Genomic DNA, 25,320 nt, shown 5'->3' on the forward strand with positions numbered 1-25,320 from the left:
TATCACAATGAGACATAACCATAAAATTTTATGGATATGATGGCATGTGCATATAAAAATTCTTACTTTAAAAAATCATAATAATATTTCAATTATCTTGGTTTTAAAAATGATATACCCATAGAACATTACTTCTGGTAGGTTCTTCCACCTTGAAAGATACAGTCTGATACAATTTTTATCATTATATCAATCACTAGGTCATGAATTTTTCAGCCCCATTAATTATGAAGATTGTTTATTAAGTCACTTATATGATACATTTATATGTAAGATATTTGTAAAGGAAGTTTCTACATAAATAGAAATATTTATATATGCATACGTGTGTGTGTGTGTGTGTGTGTGTGTGTGTGTGTTTTGAGAGAGAAAGGCAAATAGAAAGAAAAGACAGAGACAAAGGGAGAAAGAGACAAGGACACAGATACAGAGACAGAAACAGAAAGACAGAGAGAGAGATAAGAAGTGAGCATCCAGAAACTCAGGGGAAAATGAAAACAACCTTCCATAAATTGAATGGACCACCTACATAAAATTTATGAGATGATGATATTGACTAGAGTCATGTGAAGAGGGATGGATATAAATGAACTGAGAACTCCATTCTAGGAGGGAACTTTCAAATCAATGAGACCACAGATAAATTTGAGTTATTTGAGTATATATAAAAGGCAATTTTGCATAAGAAATAGAAAGCTAGCTTTGGAGTCAGGAATACCTTTAGGTTTATGTCCTACTTCTTTCCCAAACCAACTCTATGATTGGACAAGTCTCTGAACATCTTAATTTTCTTGGCAACTCCCTAAACTTAAGTTAGAGAAAATGTTAATCTTCATGGGCAGAATTTTCTCACATGTGATTTCTCTTCATCAAGGAAATTATAGGTCTAGATCTTTCCTTATGTATATGTTTTATAGAGTATCCAAGAGCAGATAGAGAGTTATTCTTAGTCAATAAAGTGGAGTCTGACCCTGGCAGTTCTTATCCATAAATATGAGGCATGGGAAGGGAAGGAAAAAATAAGAATCAAAGACAAGGAAAGAGAAGGAAAGTTTAAACTTATTGAGTGTCTTATGATTCATCTTTTATGCTTTTGTTTTGATCCTTCTCTGAAGTCTTCTGTTTAAATGTCAGATTTTCTATTCAGTGCTATTCTTTTCATTAGGAATCTTGACAGTCCTCTATTTCATTAATATATATTCTTTCTCCTGCAAGATTGGACTTAGTTTTCCTTGGTAGGCTATTCTGGGTTGTAATCCGAGGTCTTTTGCCTTCTGGAATATCACATTTCAAGCTTTCTTATCCTTTATGGGTGGAAGTCATTATTTTTTGTGTGGTCCTGTCTGTGGCTACATGATGTTTGAATAATTTCGTTCTGGATGTTTGTAGTATTTTTTCCTTTCCCTGGAAGCTCTAGAATTTTATTATTATCTTGCCAAGATTTTCATTCTGGAGCTCTTTCAAAAGGTGATTAGTGGATTTGTCCAATTTCAATTTTACCCTCTGGCAAGACTGTTAGGTAAGTTTTCCTTGATAACATCTTGGAAAATGATATCTAAGTGTTTTTTAATTATTATTATGCTTTTCAAGTAATCCAAAAATTCTTAAGTTATCTTCTGGATCTATTTTCAGGTCAGTTTCTTTTACAGTATAATATTTCACTATTTTTTTAGTCCTTTTTTCATTTGTTTGTTTTTGTTTTAATATTCTTAATATTCTTGAAGGAAGGAAATAAGGAAACAATGTCCCTACTGCTATTTCATCCTGGAGCTAGCTTTAACATTTTTTCTCTTTGTCATGAATTATTGTAACAAGCCTTTGTTGTAATATCTCTTTTCAGTGCCCATGTCCCTTATCCCATTGAAGAGTTCTTCCTGCAGTCTTTATTCTTTATTATTTTCTTTTTCTTGTTCATTTCTTTACAGACATCAAAATCATGCCTCTATAGCTATCTTAAACAGGAATTTCCTTCAGTATATGGGCTCTTTTGTCTTGCATCATATTACTTTCCCTACAGTCTACTCATATGGAATAGCCCTCTGCAAGGTTCTACCTCTCCAATTAATGAATTCTTTCTGGAGGTGAAAAAGAGAATAACAGAACTACCTATGGTAGGAATTTAATATGTTCCTGATTTTCACATTTTACCCTATTTGAGATATTTTTATTCTCTGATTTGCCATGAATTTTCATCTCAGTGTGTGTTTTCCAATACTTGTTGGGATCAGTTCTCCTCAGGAACTTTGGCACTCTTTTTCCTAAAATAGGATAAATGGCCTCTCTATGCTCTAATGTATGCCAATTGTAAGGTAATAATCTCAATTTATAGAATGCCTGTCTTCTCCCAGTGGAACTTTCTTCAATGGAATCACCTCTGACTGTTGCATTATTATTCTCTCTTTCTTTTTCCCCATTTTAATCTTTACTATGACTTCTTCACCAATTTTCATACAAACACTCTTTTTTTCCCCCTGAGAATATAAGAATTATTTTTCTTTCATTGCTAATTTTTGACTTTATCAGGATACATCAGATACTCCCAACTATCTTCTTCCTCTCTACACATTTTATTGGCCCTCTCATTGTACAATTTCATTTTTTAGAAAATCACCTTTAATTAGGATTGCGAGGTTTAATTCAGGATATAGGCTTATGTCTCTATATTTTTCTTCTAATTGATTTCTATTTGCACATTTGTCTCCTCAGATAATTTTGGAGGAAAAAAATCACACTTTAAAATATTGTCTTTGGTTTGTCTTCTACAGATCTGGTATTCTTTATAGAAATTGTTCAAATGCTACCTTTATTTAAATTTATTTTTTTTTTGTATTGTCAAGCTATGCGTAGCCTGAGTGGATCATACATTCTACAATCATAGTTCTTATTTCTTTTTACTTGAGTTGGGAGGTATATTCCCTTTTGTCATTAAGAGCTTCTCTATTCCTTTATCTGTTTATTATTGAGATCTTCAACTGAATTTTCTTCCACTTAAAATCTTTAGTAATTTTATTTCCCCCCTTATGCTTTCCTTTACTTATTTCCTGACTATTCTATTTGATTACAATTTCTCTGGAGGAATTGAGCATCAAATCAGTCTCAGTCTTTTCCCACATTGGTTGATTCTTTTTAAAATTACTTCATACTCTACACATGGTTAATCTATGGGGATAGACCTGATTCCAACTCAATGCTAGTCTTCCTTTCTTTAGGCATAGTAGAGGATCATGTATACTACGTACACTGCCAGGACTTCTCCAGTTTCTTTCTTTATTTCTCTAACCTAGAAAAGCTCCAACCAAAAACATAGACAGGCTGAGTAATTTATTTTTTCCATTGCATGAATGGTTTTCAAGGTTTATTTGATATGATTTTGAGTTCTGTATTTTTCCCTTCCTTCCCTCCCTTTCCTCCTCCATAAGATAGAAAGCAATATAATGGAGGTTATAGATAAGAGTATTTAAAAAAAATTTCACATTTGTCATGTTCTGAAAGAAGAACAAGAACAAATGGGAAAAAATCTAAGAAATTTTTTTTTAAAGCCAAAAAAGTGATAATATGTTTCAATCTGAATTCAGATTGTACAGTTCTTCCTTTGGATATGAATAACATTTTCCATCACAAGTTTTGGAATTGTCTTAAATAACTGTAATGGTGAGAAGTCTATCAAAATTGATCACTACACAGTGTTGCTGTTACTGTGCACAATGCTCTGGTTCTGCTCACTTCACTAAGAATCAATTCATCAAAGACTTTCTAGGTTTTTCTGAACTCTGCCTACTCATCATTTCCTACAGCACAAATAGTATTCCATTATATTCATATACCATAACTTCAACAATTCCCCAATTAATGAGTTTGCCCTCATTTTTCAATGCTTTGCCACCATATTTTTGTATATGTGCATTTTTTCCATTTTTTTTTCATGATTTTTTTGAGGTACAGACCTAGTAGTTGTATTGCTGTATTAAAGCTATTCGATTGCCCTTTGGACATAGTTTCAAATTGTTTTCCAAAATGTTTCAATCTGTCCACAACTTCATCAATTGCGTCTTAGTGTTCTGATTTTTCCACATCCCTTCCAACATTTAGCATTTTCTTTTCCTGTCATGTTAGCCAATCTGATAGGTGTGATGTAGTACCTCAGAGTTGTTTCAATTTGCATTTCTCTGATTTAGTAGTGATCTAGAGCACTTCTTCTTACACCTATAGATAACTTTGATTTTTTCATCTGAAAACTGTCTGTTAATATCCTTTGACCATTTAGCAATTGGGGAATGACCTGTATTATTATAAATTTCTCAGATCTGTTTATGTTTTAGAAATAAGGAGTTTATCAGAAATTCTGGCAGAAAAAAATGTTTTCCAGCTTTCTGTTTCACTTCTGATCTTGTTTGTACTGATTTTGTTTGTGCAAAATCTTTTTAATTTAATATAATCATCATTATCCATTTTGAATTTCATAATTGTTCTCCATTTCTTGTTTAGTCATAAATTCTTCTCTTCTCTATAGATATGATAGGCAAAGTATCTCTTGCTCTCTTTATTTGTTTAAGGTATCAATCTTTATATTTAAATCATGTACCCATTTTGACCCACTAGGTACATGTGTGAGATTTTGCTCTCTGAGTATTTTATGCCATATTCTTTTCCAATTTTCCCAGGAATTTTTGTAATATAGTAAGTTCTTTTCTCAGAAACTGGAGGTTTTGGTTTTATCAAATGATAGATTACGATAGTCATTGACTACTGTGTCTTTTGTAATCTAATTTATTCCACTAATTTACCATTATATTTCTTATTCAGTGATTGATTCATTGAATGATTGGTTATTGAATAAGAAATTCTCTTCTATAAAAGTACCTTTACACAATTTATCCTCCTTGCTAGAATTATAATTCCTTCTTATTTACTATTTTTTAGAAATCCTATTTACTCCCTAGGAACAAGTTCAAAGCTCAATAACCTCTTGCCATCAAATACTCATGTCTTTCTCTTTGTATCTCTTGCTGTTGCAATTTGTTGGTGATGTATAAAAATACTGAGGATTTATGTGGATTTATTTTGTACCCAGCAACTTTGCTAAAATTGTGAATTATTTCTAATAACGTTTTATTAGAATCTCTGGGGTTTTCTAAGTATACCATCATGTCATCTGCAAAGATTGACAGTTTTATTTCCTCATTACCTACTCTTATTTCTTTAATCCCTTTCTCGACTATTATTGCTGAGGCTAGCATTTCTAATACGATATTGAATAGTAATGGTGATAATGGACAACCTTGTTTCACTCCTGATCTTACTGGGAAAGGTTCCAGTTTATCTCCATTACATATTATGCTTACTGATGGTCTTAAATATATGCTCCTGACTATTCTAAGGAATAGTCCATTTATTCCTATACTCTCAAGCATTTTTAGTAGGAATGGATTTTGGATTTTATCAAATGCTTTTTCTGCACCTATTGAGATGATCATATGTTTTTTATTAATTTGATTATTAATATGGTCAATTACACTAATAGTTTTCCTAATATTAAACCAGCCCTGCATTCCTGGTACGAATCCTACTTAATCATAGTATATTATCCTGGGGATAATTTTCTGAAGTCTTTTTGCTAATATCTTATTTAAGATTTTAGCATCAATATTCATTAAAGAGTTTGGTCTATAGTTTTCCTTCTAAGTTTTTGATCTACCTGATTTAGGTATCAGTACTGATACCATGTCTGTGTCATAAAAGGAGTTTGGCAGGACTCCTTCATACCCTATTTTTTCAAATACTTTATATAACATTGGGGCTAGTTGTTCTTTAAATGTTTGGTGGAATTCACATGTAAGTCTATCTGGTCCTGGTGATTTTTTCCTGGGGAGCTGATTAATAGCATGTTCCATTTCTTTTTCTGAAATGGGACTATTTAAGCAATTTATGTCCTCCTCTGTTAATCTAGGAAGCCTATATTTTTGGAGGTAGTCATCCATTAGTTAAGTTATCAAATTTATTGGCATAAAGTTGGACAAAGTAACTCATTATTTCTCTAATTTCCTCTTCTTTGGTGGAAAGATTCCCCCTTTTCATTTGTAAGACTAACAATTTGATTTTCCTCTTTCCTTTTTCTGATCAAATTTACCAAAGGTTTATCTATTTTATTGGCTTTTTCATAAAACCAACTCTTGGTTTTATTTATTAATTCAATAGTTTTTTTTTTTTTTTTTACTTTCAATATTATTGATTTCTCCTTTTAATTTTAGTATTTCAAGTTTAGTTTTTGTTTGGGGGTTTTTAATTTGGTCTTTTTCTAGCTTTTTAAGTTGCAGGCCCAATTCATTAATTTTCTCTTTCTCTATTTTGTTCAAATAAGCCTCTAAAGATATAAAATTTCCCCTTATTACTGCTTTAGCTGCATCCCACAGATTTTGGTATAATGTCTCATCGTTGTCATTATCTTGGGTGAAATTATTAATTGTTTCTATAATTTGCTGTTTCATCCAGTCATTCTTTAAGATGAGATTATTCCATTTCCAATTACTTTTTGGTCTATTTACCCCTAATTTCTTATTAAATATAGTTTTTATTGCATTGTGATCTGAGAAGAAGGCATTTACTATTTCTGCCTTCCTGCATTTAATTATAAGATCTTTATGTCCTAATATATGGTCAATTTTTGTATAGGTTCCATGAACTGCTGAGAAGAAAGTATACTCCTTTCTATCACCATTCAGTTTTCTCCAAAGGTCTATCATACCTAGTTTTTCTAATGTTCTATTTACCTTTTTAATTAATTTCTTATTTGTTTTGTGGTTTGATTTGTTTAAATCTGAGCATGCAAGGTTGAGATCTCCCACTATTATAGTTTTGCTATCTATTTCTTCTTGCAACTCTCTTATCTTTTCCTTTAGGAAGTTATATGATATACCACTTGGTGCATATATGTTTAGTATTGATATAGCTTCATTGTCTATGCTACCTTTTAGCTAGATATAGTTTCCTTCCTTATCTCTTTTAATTAGATCAGTTTCTGCTTTTGCTTGATCTGAGATAAGGATGGCAACCCCTGCTTTTTTGGCTTTACCTGAAGCATAACAGATTCTGCTCCAACCTTTTACCTTTACTCTGTATGTATCTCCCTGCTTTAAGTGTGTTTCCTGTAAACAACATATTGTAGGGTTCTGACTTTTGATCCAGTCTGCTACCCGCCTCTGTTTAGTGGGAGAGTTCATCCCATTCACATTTACAGTTAAAATTACTAATTCTGTATTTTCTGCCATCATATTATCCCCAGATTATGCTTTTTTTGCCCCTTGACTCCCCTGAATCTCTTCCCCAATATTTAATTTATAGACCCCACTTATGACTCACAGCCCTCCCTTTTTAGTATCCCTCTCCCCTCCTTTTAAATCCCTTCCCCTTTCTTGTACCCTTCCCTTATTCCCCTTTTCTTTTTTCCTTTTCCTCTCCCCCCTTTTAATGAGGTGAGAGAGGATTCTCTGAAAAACAAATATGTCATTTATTTACACTTAATTGAGCCTACTCTGATGAGAGTAAGATTCACACAATGTTTCTCCCCCTCTCTAAATTCCCTCAGATGTGGTAGATTTTCTATGCCTCTTCCTGGGATGTAGTTTCCCTCTTTTTATCTCTCCTTCCCCTTTTCCCTGATACTACCCCCTTCCCTTTACTACTTCCCTTTTTTATATTATATCAGTAAAATAAAATTATCCATGTGGACTTTCTGTATATCCACAATAGAGATACAGTTCTCAAGAGTTCTTTTTACCTTTTTCTGCTTCTCTTCAGTCTTGTGCATGAAGATAAAATTTTTTGTTTAAATCTGTTTTTTTTTTTTTTTTTTTTCTTAGAAACAAATGGAATTCCTCTGTTTCATTAAATGACCATCTTCTTCCATGGAAGAAAATGCTAAAATTAGCTGGGTAGTTTATTCTTCATTGCAATCTTTGTTCTTTTGCCTTTTGGAATATCAGGTTCCAGGCCCTTCGATCCTTTAATGTGGAGACAGCCAGATCTTGCATGACCCTCATTGTGGCCCCTTGATATCTGAATTGTTTTTTCCTTGCTGCTTGCAATTTTTTTTCCTTAGTATGGTAGTTCTGCAGCTTAGCCACAATGTTCTGTGGAGTTCTTTTTCAGGGTCTTTTTTAGAAGGTGTTCGATGAATTCTTTCATTGCCTATTTTCCCTTCTGTTTCTATTATCTCTGGACAGTTCTCTTTGATGATTTCCTGTAAAATAGTAACTAGCCTCTTTTTTTGATCATAGTTTTCGGGAAGTCCAATGATCCTCAGATTATCTCTCCTAGATCTATTTTCCAGGTCTATAGATTTTCCCAGTAAGTATTTGACGATATTCTCCAGCTTTTCAATTTTTTGGTTTTGTTTGACTGATTCTTGGGTTTTCAATGAATCATTCATTTCTATTTGTTCCATCCTGATTTTTAATGAGTCATTTTCTTCATTCACATTTTTTAGTTCTTTTTGTATATGCCCAATTGTGTTTTTAAATGAATTATTTTGCTCTGTTGAATTTTTTTCCATTTCACTAATTTTTTTTTAGTGAGTTATTTTCTTTTTCCAATTCAGAAATCCTAGTTTCTTGAGACTTTTTAATCTTTTCCAATTCAGAAATCCTACTTTCTTGAGACTTTTTTATCTTTTCCAGTTCAGAAATCCTACTTTCCTGTGCTTTTTTAACCTTTTCTAATTCACAAATTTTGTTTCCCTGAATCTCCTGTGAATTCTTTATTTTTTCCAACTCAAATTTCAGAACGTTATTATTCTCTATCATAGCTTCTCTTTCTTTTCGCCATTTTTCTTCAAACTCTCTTAACTTTTTAATAGTCTCTTCTAGGAGAAAGTTATGTGATAGGGGACAGGTATCATTCCCCTTTAGGGTGTTATCTTCAGACTCTCTGCTGTTAACTTCCTTGGGGTTGAATACCCACTATTTCTCTGTATAGAAGGTGTCAATGGTTCTCTTCAGCTTCTTACTCATTGTTAAAAATCTGTTGGGGTCTGCCCTTGGGGTAAGAAGTTTATTTATTTATTTCTTTACCAGATTCCTCCCAGACTGGGTGAGTAGAATGCAACAACCCTGTGCCTGAGGTAAGAGAGAGGTCTGGGAAAGAGTTTCCCTTCCCCCTCCCTGGAAATGCCTTAGAAGTGTTTGGCACTGGCTGCACTATGAGGAGTGCCCAGTGAAGAACCCTGCTGTGTGTCCTAGTGTCTGCTCTGAGGTTTAAGGCTGAACAGTGAAGTCACAAACCCCAGCCAATGCGCCCCGTGGAGGTGGATATCAGCAGCTGATGTGAAAAGCCCCTGCACTCAAACTGGATCTCCCCAGCCCCATTGGCACAGTGTGCTAGCACCCAGTCCAACCTTTTCCATGCTGATCTTTTTTTCCTTCCCTTGGAACTGACCTTTTCTGTTGAAATTCCAGATTCTCTTCAGCTGGTAAGTCGTGCTTCTAATCCTTGTGGTTTTTATCAGTCCAGCATTATTTTTGAGGCTGATTTAACTAATTGGTACTGAGGGAAGAAGGGAGCTTACAAATTTACGTGTATCTTCTCCGCCATCTTGGCTTCGCCCCAAATTCTCACATTTCAACTGAATATCTTTACTCTGCTTCATCAAGACTTGCTTGTCAAAGACTTCTATGTCTTTGTGATCTTTTACAGGACATAACAGTTTTAACTACATCTCTTGTCAGTAATGTTAAAATTACCAAATGACTTAAAATATCATCTATTTAATTATTTTTAAGTTGGTCAAGAAGATACTTCTGGAATTTAATGGGAAATGTTGCTGAAGGGAAAGTGTTGAGAAATAGAGAAGGAGGTTTGTAAAAGTGATTTTGTTTCATTATTAATACAAAGATTACTTCTCTGCTTGAAATTACAATAACCATTTGTAGGTACAAGGTGTAATTAGTCATGTAAAGAAGGCAACTTTCATGGAAATTTTAAATAGATTATTTAAGCATTTAACACTAAAATTAATATATTCAAGGGTAAAATTTTCCACTCCACACTAATTACCAGCTAATATCTATTTTAAAGCAAGAGCATACTTTGGCTTTTTGTATAGTTAGGTGAAATTCCATGACTCTTTTATGTATAATATTTCAAGAAGCTGTGATTTTATTAACATAGTTTTTTTTTTTTTTAATTCAAAGCAGATTACAACTCTTGGATGATGTAGGTAGACAGTCTGAGAGAATTGCAGTGTTAAAGATAACAGTTTTGCTGCAGTCAGTCTAGGACTAGTGAGGACCAAATCTTACCTTTGTTAGGTTAGTCCTAAGTCTTTTGACAAGAAATCAGGGAACCTTCTTTTCCACAAGAAACATGATTTTAGATGTAGTAGATTTTGATTAATTTGATTAGATGATCAGTGATTCTGATTTGAATTTAGTGACTTTGTATATAGAAAATTCTCTATATTTGCTTATTTATCCCTTTCCTACTTTGGAGCAACTAGGTGCTTCAGTGGACAGACTGCTGGGTCAGAGTGAAGAAGATCTGAGTTTAAATCTGATCTCACACAATTAATAGTTTAGTTTTGTTACTCCTGGGATTTTTAGACCCCTTATCTAGGGTTTGTATACTAAGCATATTCTAATGTAGTGCCAAATACTAGCATGTCAAGGAGAATTGCCAGACTATACTTAGGCAGGAACTCTTAGATCTGGCAGTACAAAGAATACAGAGCTAGAAATTAGATAAAACAAGATAGTACTTTAGCTAGGACTGAAAGAAGCCAAGGAAGCCAGTAGTCAAAGATTAGAAAAGAGAACAGTCCAGACATTGAGGACAGTCAGAGAAAATATGTGGAGCAAATATTGCTTTGTATGAGCAGCAGCAAAGAGGTCAGTGTCACTGGATTGAATAACATATAGTAAGGAGTAAGGTGTAAGAAAACTACAGATATAGGAGGGGACTATATTATGAATGTCTGTGAATATTAAGCAGAAAATTTTGTTTGATTCAAGAGGTGATTAAGATCCATGAGAGTTTATGGAATAAGGTGAGGTGGGGGAGATATGGTCAGATTTGTGCTTTAGGAAAATTGCTTTGGTGACTGAATGGAGATTGTATTGGCTTTAGGAGAGACTTCAGGAAAGCAGACTCATCAACCTTTTTATTAATCCAGACATGAGGTGATGAGAGCCTGCAACTGAATGGCAGTAGAATCAACAAGAGAAAAGATAGTACAATCCAGAGATATTGCAAAAATGGAATTGACATGCCTTGGCAAAATAGAAGATATTCAGGATAAGCATGGCACATAGTTTTGTAAGCTAAAGGAACAGCAATAATAATATTGTTCCCCATAGTATTATTACTGTGGAAGTTGGAAGAAGGTTTAGGGGAAAAGATCATAAATTAATTTGGATAAAATTTAAGTTCAAGATGTCTATTAGACATCCAATTTTAGATAGCTGAAGACAGCTTGAGATTTGGTGAGCAGAAAGGTCAAAGCAGGCTATATTAATTTTGGGGTCATCAGCACAGAGTTGATAATTAAATCCACTGGAGCTATTAGATCATTGAGCAAAGTAAAATAGTGGAAGAAGAGAAGAGGGATAAGAAGAGAGCTATGAATCCTGTAGGACAAATATATAATCATTTTAGCTTCCTTTTCTCCAATATGAAATCAATTATTCCCTCTCTATGCATTGTCTTATAACCTTACATTTACTCTATGTATTTCTCAGTCAATCATTTCTTTCCTTGTAACAAAAGCAGTATACTTTTGTAGGAAGAATAGTTGACTTGAAATCAGAAGAATGATTTCTTTCCTTGTAATAAAAGCAGTGTAATTTTATAGGAAGAATGGTTGACTTGAGGAGAATCTTGTCTCAGTCACAATTTGACCATAGTCAAATCACATCTCTTTCAGACTCAGTTTCCCTAATTGCGATATAAGAATAATAAAGCACATTTTCTGCAGGATTATTGTGAGAACCAAATGAAATAAAACTGTTCAAAAAGTAGTTTGAAAAATTAAAAAGTTTTCTAGTAATGTCTGCTATTATTTTCAAAATTTTCCTGTAACATTTTTCTTCATTTACAAACCTATTTATATCTTTAGGTCTCTGGGTGTTCTAAAAGCATAGCAGAAAAAGCAAACAAAGCAAAACAAAACTCATCTGCTTTGTCACCCTCAAGTAAATATTCCTTATTCAATGCCAAATGCTAAGAATAATTTATACTTGTTGTTATCCCTTATGCTCTAGTCACTTTATCTTTTGCATTTGGAATTTGCCTTCTGCCCAACTCTGTAATAACAAGTGACATCTCCATTGACTAACAGGATAATCTTTTCTCAGTCTTCATCTCCCTTGACCTATTTTCAAACATTTGACTTTGAGGACCACCTACTCCTTTCAATTCTATTTCCTTGGTATTCTCTGATCTTCTCCTATCCTGATTATTAAAAAAAAAACAACAAACAAACAAACAAACAAACAAACAAAAACCATTTTGAATATCTCTTCACTGACACATACTTTTTAATCATTAATATTTCCCAAGATTTTTGACAAAATCTCCCATAAACAACCAACAATCATTTATTAAAAGCTACTATTGATTCAACAACAAAAGAGTACTTGATTATTTTCAACTTTTGCTTCTATGTCTTTACTTCTTGCCCTTAACTCATACAATACCATAATTTCTGAAGTTACTCATCCTTTAGTTAAATCCATGTTTTAAAAACAATTCCTCTACAACTTGCTAATAATCTGGGGATCTAGGAGAATTCAAAAAGACTAGTACCTCTGGTGGGAGGGCTGCTGAGCTCTTTTGAGGGCTGGTTTCTCCCTTTAATGTCCTCCTCATTTCCCACCTCTTAACTGTGGCTCCAAGAAACCATAACATATACTGCAATTTTCCTAGTAAACTGTTTTGGCATACAGACTAAACCAGGTTGAGTGTAACCAAGGGTCTCAAATCCATTGTTGAGTTAGATGGGATGTTTACCACAAGCATATAGACTTCATCTAGGAGAATGGGCAGATGAGAACAATTCCTTCCAATAATCTGAAAGAGTCTGAAGCAAGTGTTGTGAAGCCCTTAGAGCTTGGCTGAACATTGGAGATGACAAAATAATCCACTGTGTACCAAGCTATCACCAGTCACCTTGACTTTTGTCTTGCTACCTAACTACAATGACTCTGAAAAAGAGAGTTTGGCTGACAACTGTTAGGATTACAAGGTGATAACTCAGGTTGTCTAAACAATTGTCTGGCTCAGAATTCACACCTTTGGTTCAGGCCTTTGAAGGGAGTTTACACCTTTTGGATTTCTGAGGTAGAGTTTACATGTTTAAAGGCGTTTGCATCTTTAGAGGGAGCAAGTTCATTGGTTGAAGTATTTCCCGCAAGCCCCGTTGAGTTCTCACTAGCCCAGTCTCTGCTAGGATAAAAGAGGAAGGCAGTCTGGCAAGGAGGGAGGCTAGTCTGGGACAGAGTTGGGACTGTAAGTCTGGAAGGAGAGAGTCTGGCTGGAGGCTCCAGAAGCTTCCCAAGAAACCTGCTCACAGAGGAAAAGATTTTACAGAAAAGAGATCTCCTCCAAGAGAAGGATTATAACTTAGAAACGACAGGACAAATCTTTACAACTCTTGCAACTTTGCAACTCCATCTCATTTAAATCAAATTTATGTATGAATCAAAAATAAGACCCACCATTTTTATATATCTCAGGTTCATATGTTGACAAGGAAAGTGCTGAAAAAGCAGGTTCAGATACACTGGGAGCATCATTCACAATTCAACACACCAGGTGAACCAGATCTTCATTTTACTAGACTGAAACAACAGTAGGATTTGCTAGCTTCTTGCATTTCTGAGAAACATTTTTTTAATAAACTGTACTGTTCATCTCCTAGAATGAGGAAGGAGCTTGAAAAGGTCCCTAAAATCGTTTGAACCATGCAACTTAACCTAGGCCTCTTTTCAATGGCAAGAAGGCATATTGTCCTGTTGTTGCAGCATTCAAAAATTTACAAAAAAATTATGTATAAATGATTCCACAACATTAATATATGGAATGTGCACATGCTATGGACAATAAGAAATCCATTAGGCTTGAAAGATTAATAGCTCTTGCTGTGAAAGAACTCAGTAGCTATCACATCCAATAGCAGCCGAATGTGAAACAAGGAAAATGAAGGCCAGGTACAAAAATTGGAGCTAGATAAACATTTTTCTGCAATGACTGCAATGAGGGGAAATACTGAGAAGCTAGAGAAATTTTCACAATGAAAACTAATCTATTCAACAAACTTGTATGCCTCCCAAAAAAAGAGTGAATTCAGGTTCTGGAAATGTGATTGCCATTTTTTGGAAAGCATTGTGACATCATCATCAGTGCATATGATTCTACATAAGATAAGAGCAAGAAAAAATTCATGAAGATATGGAGACCCTCATTATTAGCATACTGACAGAGGAAAAGCTTGTAATGAGTGACTTTTATATGACAGTAGGTTCAGATTGTGAGACATGGTAGGAAGTCCTTGGGAGAAATGGACTCAGAAACAACAAGAGCAATGGCCACTTAATACTGAAGAGTTATGTATATAATGGTCTCATTACCAACACAGTCTTCTGCTTGCCTCAATGAAATAAAATTCATGGATATACTCTCTCAGCAAACATTGGCATTTAATGGACTGTGTGATTGTATAGAAAAGAGAAAAACAGGATGTTAGACTGATGAAAACTATGGGTGGCACAAAATGCTGGAGTGATCATAGATTATTCTCTTCACATGAAACTATCCTTTTAAAATTGTTATTTTAAAAATAATAATAGCTTTTTGTTTTTAAAATACATGAAAACATAGATTTTCAACATTCAACATTTAACAACATGCATATTGTGTTCCAAATTTTTCTCCCTCTCTCCCCACTTCTACCCTCCCCTGGACAGTTTAATAATGGTTAAATATACAATTCTTCTAACAATATTTCCACATCTATCATGCTGCACAAGAAAAATCAGATCTATAGGGGGAAAATAGAAAGAAAAAACCACAAAAGGGGAGAAAATTATATACTGTGATTCACATTCAGTCTTCATAGTCCTCTCTCTACTTATAGATGGCTCTCTCCATCACTATACTATTGGTATTGCTCTTAATCACCTCATTCTTGAAAAGAATTAATTCTAACACAGTTAATCATCACATTATCTTGTTGTTGTGTACAATGTTCTCTTGGTTCTAGCCACTTCACTTAGCACTTAGTCTCTTCAGGTCTTTCTGAAATCAGCCTGCTCTTTGTTTCTTATAGAACAATAATATTCTGTTACATTCATATTTCATAACTTATTCCATTATTTCCCATCTGATAGACATCCATTCAGTTTACAGTTCCTTGTCACTACAAAAAGGATTGTCACAAACCATTTTTGCAATGTAGTCCTTTTTACTCTTTTATGATTTTTTTGATGTAGAGACACTGCTGGATCAAAGGGTATAGAGAGTTTTATAGCCCTTTGGACATACTTCCAAATTGTTCTCCAGAATGGTTGGATTAGTTCATAATTTCACCAACAATGTATTAGTGTTCCAGTTTTCCCAAATCTTTTCCAATGCCTACCATCATATTTGCTTAGCCAATCTGAGAGTTGTGGAACAGTACTTTAAAGTTGTTTTAATGTGTATTTCTCTAATCAATAATGATTTACAGCATTTTTTTTAATATGACTAGAAATGGTTTTAATTTCTTTTCTTTCTTTTTTTTGCTGAGGGAATATTTTTTTTTCTGAGTTAAGTGACTTGTCCAGGGTCACAGAGCTAAGACATGCTAGGTGTCTTGAGTCCAAATTTGAACTCAAGTACTCCTGATTTCAGGACTGATGCTCTATCCACTGCACGACTTAACTGCCCCTGGTTTTAATTTCTTCATCTGAAAACTGTCTGTTCATATCCTTTGACCATGTATCATTTGGGGAATGGCTTGAATTCTATAAATTTGAATCAATTCTCTATATATTTTAGAATTGAGGTCTTTATTAAAAACATTGAATGTAAATTCCTCCTTTCCCCCCAGTTTTCTGCTTCCCTGATAATTTTGGTTTTGTTGGCTTTGTACAAAATCTTTTTAATTTGTAATAGTCAGAATTATCTACTTTGCATTTCATAATGCTTCTCCACATTATTCTCCACAGATCTGACTATCTATAGTCAGATAGAGGTAGACTCCCTTGTTTGCTTATAACATCACCCTTTTATAAACATTGCCCTTCAATAAAAATTGTGGCCTAACAATTTGTAGTTAGATGAAAAAATAGTTCTAAATCATAACTGATTAGAAAAATGCAAATTATAACAAGCTTGAGATGCAAAATTGGTTAGAGCAATAGAATGGGAAAATGGTGGGATGTGGAAAAATTGGAACATTGATAAAATTCTTGAGTGATCCAACCTTTTTGGAGAACAATATGGAACTATACCCAAAGAGTTATTAAATTACCTAAGTAATTTGATCAAGCAACACTACTAATTGGTCTATTCCCAAAGATGATTAGGGAAAGAAAAGAACCTATATGTTCTAAAATGTTTATAGCAGCTCTTTTTATGATGTCATAAAACTGGAAATTTCAGGTATACCCATAAATTGGAGAATGGCTGATCAAGTTGTAGTATACTATTGTGATGGAGTACAACTGTGCTATAAGAAAATGATGAGCTCAATGATTTTAGAAAGGAAAAAAATGGAAAGATTTTCCTGAAATAATTAACAAAATGAGCAAGATTATTATATACAGTTACAACAATATTGCTTAAAATTATTGTTTAAAAATTTCCTTTGAGCAAATAAATTATTTCAACTATTATAAATATCAAAATAAATTTTAAAAGACATGAAAAAATACTTTTTATATCCAGAAAAAGAAGTGATAAAGTATGTATAGAATAATTTTACAAATATGTGCAATACACACACACATATATGTATTTTTAATGGTAGCAATCTTTAGTTTAGGAGGAGGGAAAGGAAGAAAAAAGAAATTTACATGATAATTTTAATGTAGATTTAAAAGGAATAGCAAGTTGTGCATAGCAGAGCTGCAGTTTCATGTGCAATCATCTTTTTTTTTTTCATTTGTAAACTGTACTGTCTTAGAAATGCTTATTTTATTCCACAAATTGAAAGCAATTTTTTTTAAAAAGAGAAAAAAGAAAAAGCATGAATTAGGTGATGGAAATGTGGAGTATGAGGAGTATCAAGGTGATAAGTGAGGAACTTACTCCTCACATCAATCATAAAAGCAACCTCTTTATACCTTCAACACAATGATTCTAATTAATAGTTATAAGGGAATGTTTTCTTACCTCAGTATATCTCTGTAGCTAAGAACAGAAAAAGGAATCTTCTGCAACCACCCTCAGAATACACAGTTAATCACCAACTTGGGAATTTGTATCTGCCTTTCATTACATTTGGATGAGGAAAATGTGGCTGAGCTCAAATAGGTCCTTGCAGTCAGGATCAATGAATATCACAGGCCTTAGACTTAATAAGAGGAAATCAGATAGTGAGACCAAGGAAAGACACATTCAGACTTTTGTAAGCATTTATTCACCATGTGGCAGTTACATTACAAAATAATCCCCTTTCAACTACAAAACATTCATACTCTTTGTCACAGCAATAGAAACACAATGCCTGTATTCCCAAGAGATATTTTTAAAAAAGAAAAAAAGAACTTACATATACAAAAATATTTATAGAGTCTCTTTTAATGGTGGCAAATAATTAGAAATTGAGGAGAGGCCTATCAATTCAGAAATGGCTGCAAAAGTTCCAGTATACAATTGTGATGGAATACTAATACAGTAAGAAATGGCAAGCAGGATGATGGAAACAACAGCAACAACAACAAGGAAAAACTTATATGAACTGATACAAAGTGAAATGAGCAGAAACAGGAGAAAATTTAACACAGTAATAGTAATATATTACAATCAACTGTGAATGACTTAGTTATACTGGGAAATATAATGGCTCAAGACATTCTCAAAGGAGCCTATAATGAAAAATGCGATCTATCCCCAGCAAAAAGAACCGATGGGTTTTGAATGTATATCAAAATATAATTGATTTTAAATTTAAAAAAATAGTATTTTCTTTTACAACATGACTGTATGGAAATATGATTCACTTTATTCAATATATATAGCATATATCAAATTGCTTGTCTTCTCAATGAAGATGTAAAGAGGAAGGAAGATAATTTGGAATTTAAAATTTTACAAAAGCAAATATTAAAAGTTGTTTTTACATATAATTTAGAGGGAATTATAATATTACATAAAGAAAGGAAAAAAATGATGACTCTTAAGCTTTATCTTCTTTTCCCTTCACTTTTGCTGATTGCTCTATTTCTCAAATGCATTACTCTTTATGCTATTTCTAAATTTTGAAATCATAAGCATCATTCTAAGACCAGTTAAAGAGAAACTTCTTTCTTGAAATCTTCCTTTGCTCATAATTTGTGAGCTTTGTCAATGTGCAAGCTACTTAATTACTCTACTCTTTAGTTTGCTACTATTTCAAAGGAGAATTTTATCTGAATAAAATGTTTCAAGACCCATCGATTTATAATGAAAAGAGTATTTGGCCTAGATTTAGGAATATCTGGTTTAACTTCTCCTTATGATACACACAGACACACAGACACACACAGACACACACACAAACACACACACACACAGTGTAACTTAGCTTCTAAGAACTTTAGACAACATTTTTTTCCAAGTATAAATTGTAGAAAAGCTTTTAAACTATATTAGTAGAGAGGATTTCCTCTTCAGCATTATTCCATATCGGTGAGATCAGCTCTATATTAAAAAACAAAATGTATCTCTCATGTCAAAGAGTTTTATGAAGTTCAAGTGAGATAAAATAAATATATGTGATGCTTTTAAACTTCAAAATATATAAATTTCAACCTTTGTTGTTATTTATGCCTCTATCTATAAACAATCTTCTCTCTTTGTGCTTTCATAGTAAATTGCAGCTATTGCACCTACTTATTTTATTCTAATTTATAGGTTAGTTGGGCAGATACCTGATTTTCACTAAGGAATTAGTAAACTCTTTGAAAAACAGCACTATGCCATTTACTATTTCAAATTCTGCAATACATATCAGTATGCTTTATGCACAGTAGAAATTCAAATTACTTTAAAAAAAACCTTAGATTTATGGATAGCTCTATCTATCTATCTATCTATCTATCTATCTATCTATCTATCTATGTAATCTGTGTATTATCTATATATGTAACTATATCTAAATATATAGGCATATCTCTGTATTTGTCACTATGTATTTCCTTTATTATATATTTAAAATTAATAAAATAATTGCCTGTCACTGTTACCAAGTTTAATGGCTGTTTTCAAGATATTTAAATTACAAAATAAATATAGTGAGAGTAATATCACATAGTTTCATGAATAAATTCAATTGTCTTAATGAAATAAAAATTAAAATTAAAAGTCAGTGGGGGGAAAGATCTAGTTATTATACACATCAACATCTAAGGAATTATTAGGTCTAGAAAACATTTCAAAAATCCACTAGACCTTTTTTAAAGTAGTATTTTATTTTTCCAAATACATGGAAAAATATTTTTCAATATTCCTCTTTGCAAAACTTAGTGTTCCAAGTTTTTCTCCTTCTCTTACCCCTTCATTCTCCTCAAGACAGCAAGCAATCTGATATAGATTAAATTCTTCTAAAATATGTCCACATTCACCATGATGCATAAGAAAATTATATCAAAAGAGAAAAAATCATGAGAAAGAAAAATCATGAGAAAAAAAAACAAACAAAAAAAACCTGAACAATAACAAAAAGTGAAAATACTATGCTGTAGAGGTCTGAAACTCCAAAAAGTTATGCTTGAATTAGAAAACCATACTTAAGGTTAATTACTTTTTTGATGTGAGATAATAACTCTATTAGCATATATTTGGATAATGACTCTTCTCACCATTAGTGCTGGCTGAATGTTTGGTGTTAAGATAATAGTAGGCAAGGATTAGAGGGCTGGGAGAGAGAGGCCAGAGGAACTTGGTGACAGGACTAGGGAGAAAGAGGTTGGTGACTCTGGACTCTAGAATCCAGGATTCTGCTTGCCTGCCTTTCACTTCTCCCCCTAAAGAACAAAGACTTTTATTTATCCTGACTCTGACTGATCCAGAGGCCCTCCAGGGAGTTAGCCTGTACTTTACACTATGCTTTGATCCACATTCAGTCTCCATATTTCTCTCTCTGGCTGCAGATGGCATATTTCATCCCAAGGCTATTGAAAGTGTCTTGTGTTACCTTATTGTTGAAAAAAATCAAGTCCATCACAATTCATTTTCAGGCTTTTCTGGAATCAGTCTGTTTATCATTTCTTATAGAATAATAATATTCCATTACATTCATATACTATAACTGATTCAGCCGTTCCCCAACTGATGGGCATCCATTCAATTTCTGATTCCTTTTCACTACAAAATGGGATGCTTCAAATATTTTTGCACATGTGATACACTGACTTTGTAGATAAGGAAAAGAGACTCAGATGGATTCAAATACTAAATGAATAACCAAAGATCACTCAAAATGTTAATTAATTTTAATGTCCAGAATAACTTTCTTGAGGATCTCTGGACGGGCCTTCGTCTTAGGTGAAAAAGTGATGAAGGTAAGAGATCCACCACAAGGATGGTCAAGGATGGAGTCTGGAATCTGGAGTCTGAAGTCTGTATTCTGAGATTGAGCTCAAGCACACACTCCCATCTCCAGTCCTCTCAGGCCTTAAATATCTTAATATGATCAAATCACTATAGCACACTGAGCATGTGCCAACTATAGAACCATTACATCACCATATTACACAAAGTATACACCAACTACAGTGATTACATCATTACATCAAAAGCAACTTAAGCAACTGTGGGAATATCTGATAAGGGAGGAGAAAGTGAAAGAGGAAAAAGTTGTTGTGGGGAAGGAAAACAAGAAGTTCTATGAGCTTTATCAAACACTGAAGGGGATGGAGGCTAAATAGGAATTACAAATCATGTAGGACAACAAAGAATGGGAGACCATGATTTCTACCAAGAGCAGATTTCTTATCCTCATAATCATTGAGCTGGAGGAAAAGATGCAGAAGCCAGATGTAGAAATGCTACAAGATGTGGCAGAAACACTGGAATGGAGTTTGGTTTGGCCAGATTTGGAACCTTTCCTACTGAATATGGATGATTCTTACCTCAATGCTATGGTAGACTTTATAAAAGTATTTCAAAGACATAAACTGTCAGAGAAAAGCAATTTCTACAACTTGTCTGAGGAGAATAAAAGGGCCATCAGAATTGTCCCTGGCTTCCCAATTAAGAAATGCCTTTCTTATGTAAATGGAAGTTTTCAAGCTGAGGACATTGGAGTAAGAGGGTTCATTATCAACAACAACAAAATAAAAGAAAGAGGGAGCAAAACCAGACATTGTCAGAAGGTTCCCTCTAGGCTGAAGGGTCTTATACCTTACCCAGAGTTCCCCCACTATCTGCAGTCCTCTACAGTTAAAATCTTAAATCTCTGTTAATAATTATCCCCTATGTCTTTTACAGACATTTACGGGAAACTTTTGTTAACATCTGAGTGTCTGAAAAATGTGATTTTCCTACCCTCCTCCCATTATTTTAGTGTTGTGGCTTATCCATGACCATCAACATTATATTTAGTTTCAGTTATATCTAAGTAGAAAGATCCAAGATACTTCCAGGAGGTATATTCATTTCCTTAGCCTATTTTAATACTGCAATAGTCATTTGTTAAAGGTTCCTGAATTACTAAGAAAACTGCACAGCTTCTAAGCATATCTAACTTAGTCCCAAAGAGCAGGTCATACAGAAGAAAGACTCATTATTGTTTTAAATTTTATTACAATCAATAAGAGCATTTCTGGAAACCAAAGTAAACATTAAACAAAGCTAATTAAGCTATGAGTACAAAAGAATATATTCTATTTAGAGACCTCTAAAGTACTTAATGCATAATTAAGAAACTTGGAGTTAGAGTTGAAATTCTAATCATTTGTTTTGTTAATCCACCAGCTAGCTTAATCAGTTGAATGTGCTAATTTAAAATATATGAAATATATTTGTAACAACAAATTAATCTGCAAATGTATTTCTGTATCCTTCAAAATAATATATTATAATAAATCTATTATTCTGTTTCTTTGAAAAATGATATTCTCATGTCTTTCTGATTTTATATAACTTATTATTTTAACTTATTAACCTTCTAATATTTCTAGACAAAAAGAAAGGTTTATTAACAATATGCAGGTAAGTATTTAATAAATGTTTCAGGAACTTTTAATTTGAAGATACATGCATTTTCTATAATTCATTACATTGATATATCAAAGGACAGTTGTTTTCTTTAGATGGGAACAGAACATTAACAATGCTTGAGATCTTCATTATGGAAATATGGAATAAATAAACAAATTATATTGTTAGTTAGAATTTTAAAGGTCAGTAAGAAATAATGAATGGATATAAATATTCTAATATTTCAGCATTTTACTATTCAATGCAAAATTTTATCAAAGAAAAATGTGTGCCTTGTGTGTGCCTGCTTAAAGCAGACTTATTTTCTCTATTTCTTTTCCTCTCACTAACTTCTCACTTTCTTTTAATTTGGCTGCTGACTTTTCTGTTCAATTCAAAGTGTCTTGTAGTCACACCTTCAACTTTATGTGCTTCTGCTTATGTGGCAGTTAGTAACTTGTTGGTTGTTTTCCTTGTTATTTCTTTGTTGGTTGGCTTTTGGTTTCTTATCTTGAAGAGTCTTTTGTCTGTGTCTTCTTATGTAGGTTTAATGAAAAACAGAAAAAAAATTCTTATAGTGACTCTGTATCTGAAAGAAAGATACATGAAAGGCTAATTACAGGCAAATTACAGGCAACCCTAGCTCATTTTCTGAATTATAATCATTTCAGCGCTCTCCTACATTTTGTATTAGGGAGCACAATTTGGGGAAGTCAGAGGATATATCATAACTGAGACTCTGTTCTTCATTCAAAAATTATAGTTTAAGGAAAGAATAACATAAAATCATTTAAAACATCTAATGGTACTTTAGAAGCTAGTACAAAATGCTGACTTTCATAAAAATAATGGTTTTATGAGTATAGATGGGGGAAATATCCCTTGGGGTTGGTCTCTTCAGAGAAGGCATAAGACAGTGCTATGGAGAATAGGAAAATTTCATTCAAGGGATATGGAGAGATAGAGGTAATGAAGATAAAAACTGAAGAAATATGTGTTTTATCTGTGGAACACTTTGAAGAAGAAATAATGATTTTGCTTAATAGAGTTTCTATAAGGGAATGGATATTAGTAATGGAAAGGTAAATTGGAGTTGCACTTTGGAAAGCCAGGAAAATCATGTTTAAGAGTTTGGCAACAATGTTGAAAATAGATGGAACAGTTTATTGGTGCCTGAACAAGAGCTCCTGCCTCTCTTATTTTTATGGGTGGAGTCATGACATGCTTGGGTCCTGGATATATTAGACTCCACCTTCTTCAGTTAAAAAAAAAAAAAAAAAAAAAAAATATATATATATATATATATATATATATATATATATATATATATATATATATATAAATATATATATATATTTAAGTCTCTTGGTGGAGAGAGCTGAGTTGAAATCAGGAGTAAGCTCTATCCTTTGCTATGAACCTGACTTACCCTATGAGATGATATTTTTTATGATGTTAGCTTGCCAAGTGTTTGAATTTCCAGATTGATTCCCTAGACTTTCTCTTGCTTTAGCAGAGTATAAAGTGAACTTCAGGGGTGGAAACGAGATGGTAGAGTAAAGCCAGGAAGCTGTTAGAGCTCTCCCTGTTTCCCTAAAAATACACATGAAACCAAGTCTCTGAACAAAGTCTGAAGAAATGAAACCACTTTTCAGCTCAAGATAGAATGAAAAACTTCAAGGAAGGTCAGTCTCACTGGAATGAAAAGGGTATTCAACCTTGCTCAGACAGATTGTTGGAATGCCAATGAGAAGGTCTTAATCACAGAATTTGACCTTAAAAATAGAAAAAAAAGAGGAAATAGAAAAGAAAAGAAAATGATCACAAGATAAAAAAGAACCTTGACCACAGAAAGCTACTATGGTTACAGGGAAGACCAAAATACAAACTCAAAAGAGGACAAAATGCCTACAGAGGAAATCTCAAAGAATGATATGAATGGGTCTCAAGCCCAAAAAAGACTTCTTGGAAATGCTCATAAATGACTTTAAAAGGCAAATAAGAGAAATAGAAGAAAAAACAAGAAATAAAATGAGAGATATGCATGAGAGAGTCAAAAGCTTGGAAAAAAAAAAAAAGAAAAAAATTGCTTGAAGAAAACACCTTAAACAGTAGAATTAACCAAATTGGAAAAAAAAAAAAAAGATATACAAAAGCTAACTGAAAAAAATCACATGTTAAAACTAGAACAGTGCAAATGGAAGCTATTGACTTTGTGAGACAGTAAGAATCAGTCAAAGAAACTAAAAAGAATTTTTGAAAAATGAAAGAAAATGTGAAATATCTCATTGGAAAAGCAGCCAACCTGGAAAATAGATCCAGAAGGGGCAATTTAAAAATTATCGGCCTACCTGAAAGCCATGACTAAAAATGAACTTGGATAGCATTATATCAGAGATCATTAAGGAAAATTGCCCCAATATTCTAGAGACAGGGGGAGAAATACTCATCGAATGAATCCATTGATCACTTCTTTAAAGGAATCCCACAAGCAAAACTTGAAGGAACATTGTTGCAAAACTTGAAAATTACAATCTCAAGGAAAAAGTACTGCAAGCTGCCAGACAAAATAAACAAATATTAAGAAACAACAGTCAGAATTACCCAGAATCTGGCAGCCCATACAATAAAAAAAAAAATTGGAGGGCCTGAAATACCATATTGCAGAAGGCAAATGACTTGGTGTTACAACCAAGAATTGACTATCCAGTGGTATCCAGCATCATCTTTCAAAAGGAGGCAATGAAGCTTCAATAAAGTAAGAGACTTTCAATCATTTCTATTGAAAAAAACCAGAACCAACAGCAAAGTATAAATTGACTAGGTGCTGTGTTTTCTGCTTTTGGCCTCATCTACTGCCATATAATGTGTGGGTATGATTAGGAGTTGTCTACAAATATTTATTAAGTTCTCTCTTTTTGAACATTTTTTCCTAGTCTCAAGTAACTC

General features: G+C 33.2%; 1 long non-coding RNA gene across 1 annotated transcript in view; it reads right to left on the reverse strand.

The window, feature by feature from the left end:
* Positions 1–25,320, reverse strand: part of LOC141554137 (uncharacterized) — a 121,131-nt gene that overhangs the window by 34,575 nt on the left and 61,236 nt on the right. The window contains exon 2 of the long non-coding RNA XR_012485783.1: positions 17,362–17,542. This is a non-coding gene — a long non-coding RNA (uncharacterized LOC141554137). The remainder of the gene's footprint in view (positions 1–17,361; positions 17,543–25,320) is intronic.

The sequence above is a fragment of the Sminthopsis crassicaudata genome, chromosome 1 (assembly GCF_048593235.1).
Source record: "Sminthopsis crassicaudata isolate SCR6 chromosome 1, ASM4859323v1, whole genome shotgun sequence".
NCBI lineage: Eukaryota > Metazoa > Chordata > Mammalia > Dasyuromorphia > Dasyuridae > Sminthopsis > Sminthopsis crassicaudata.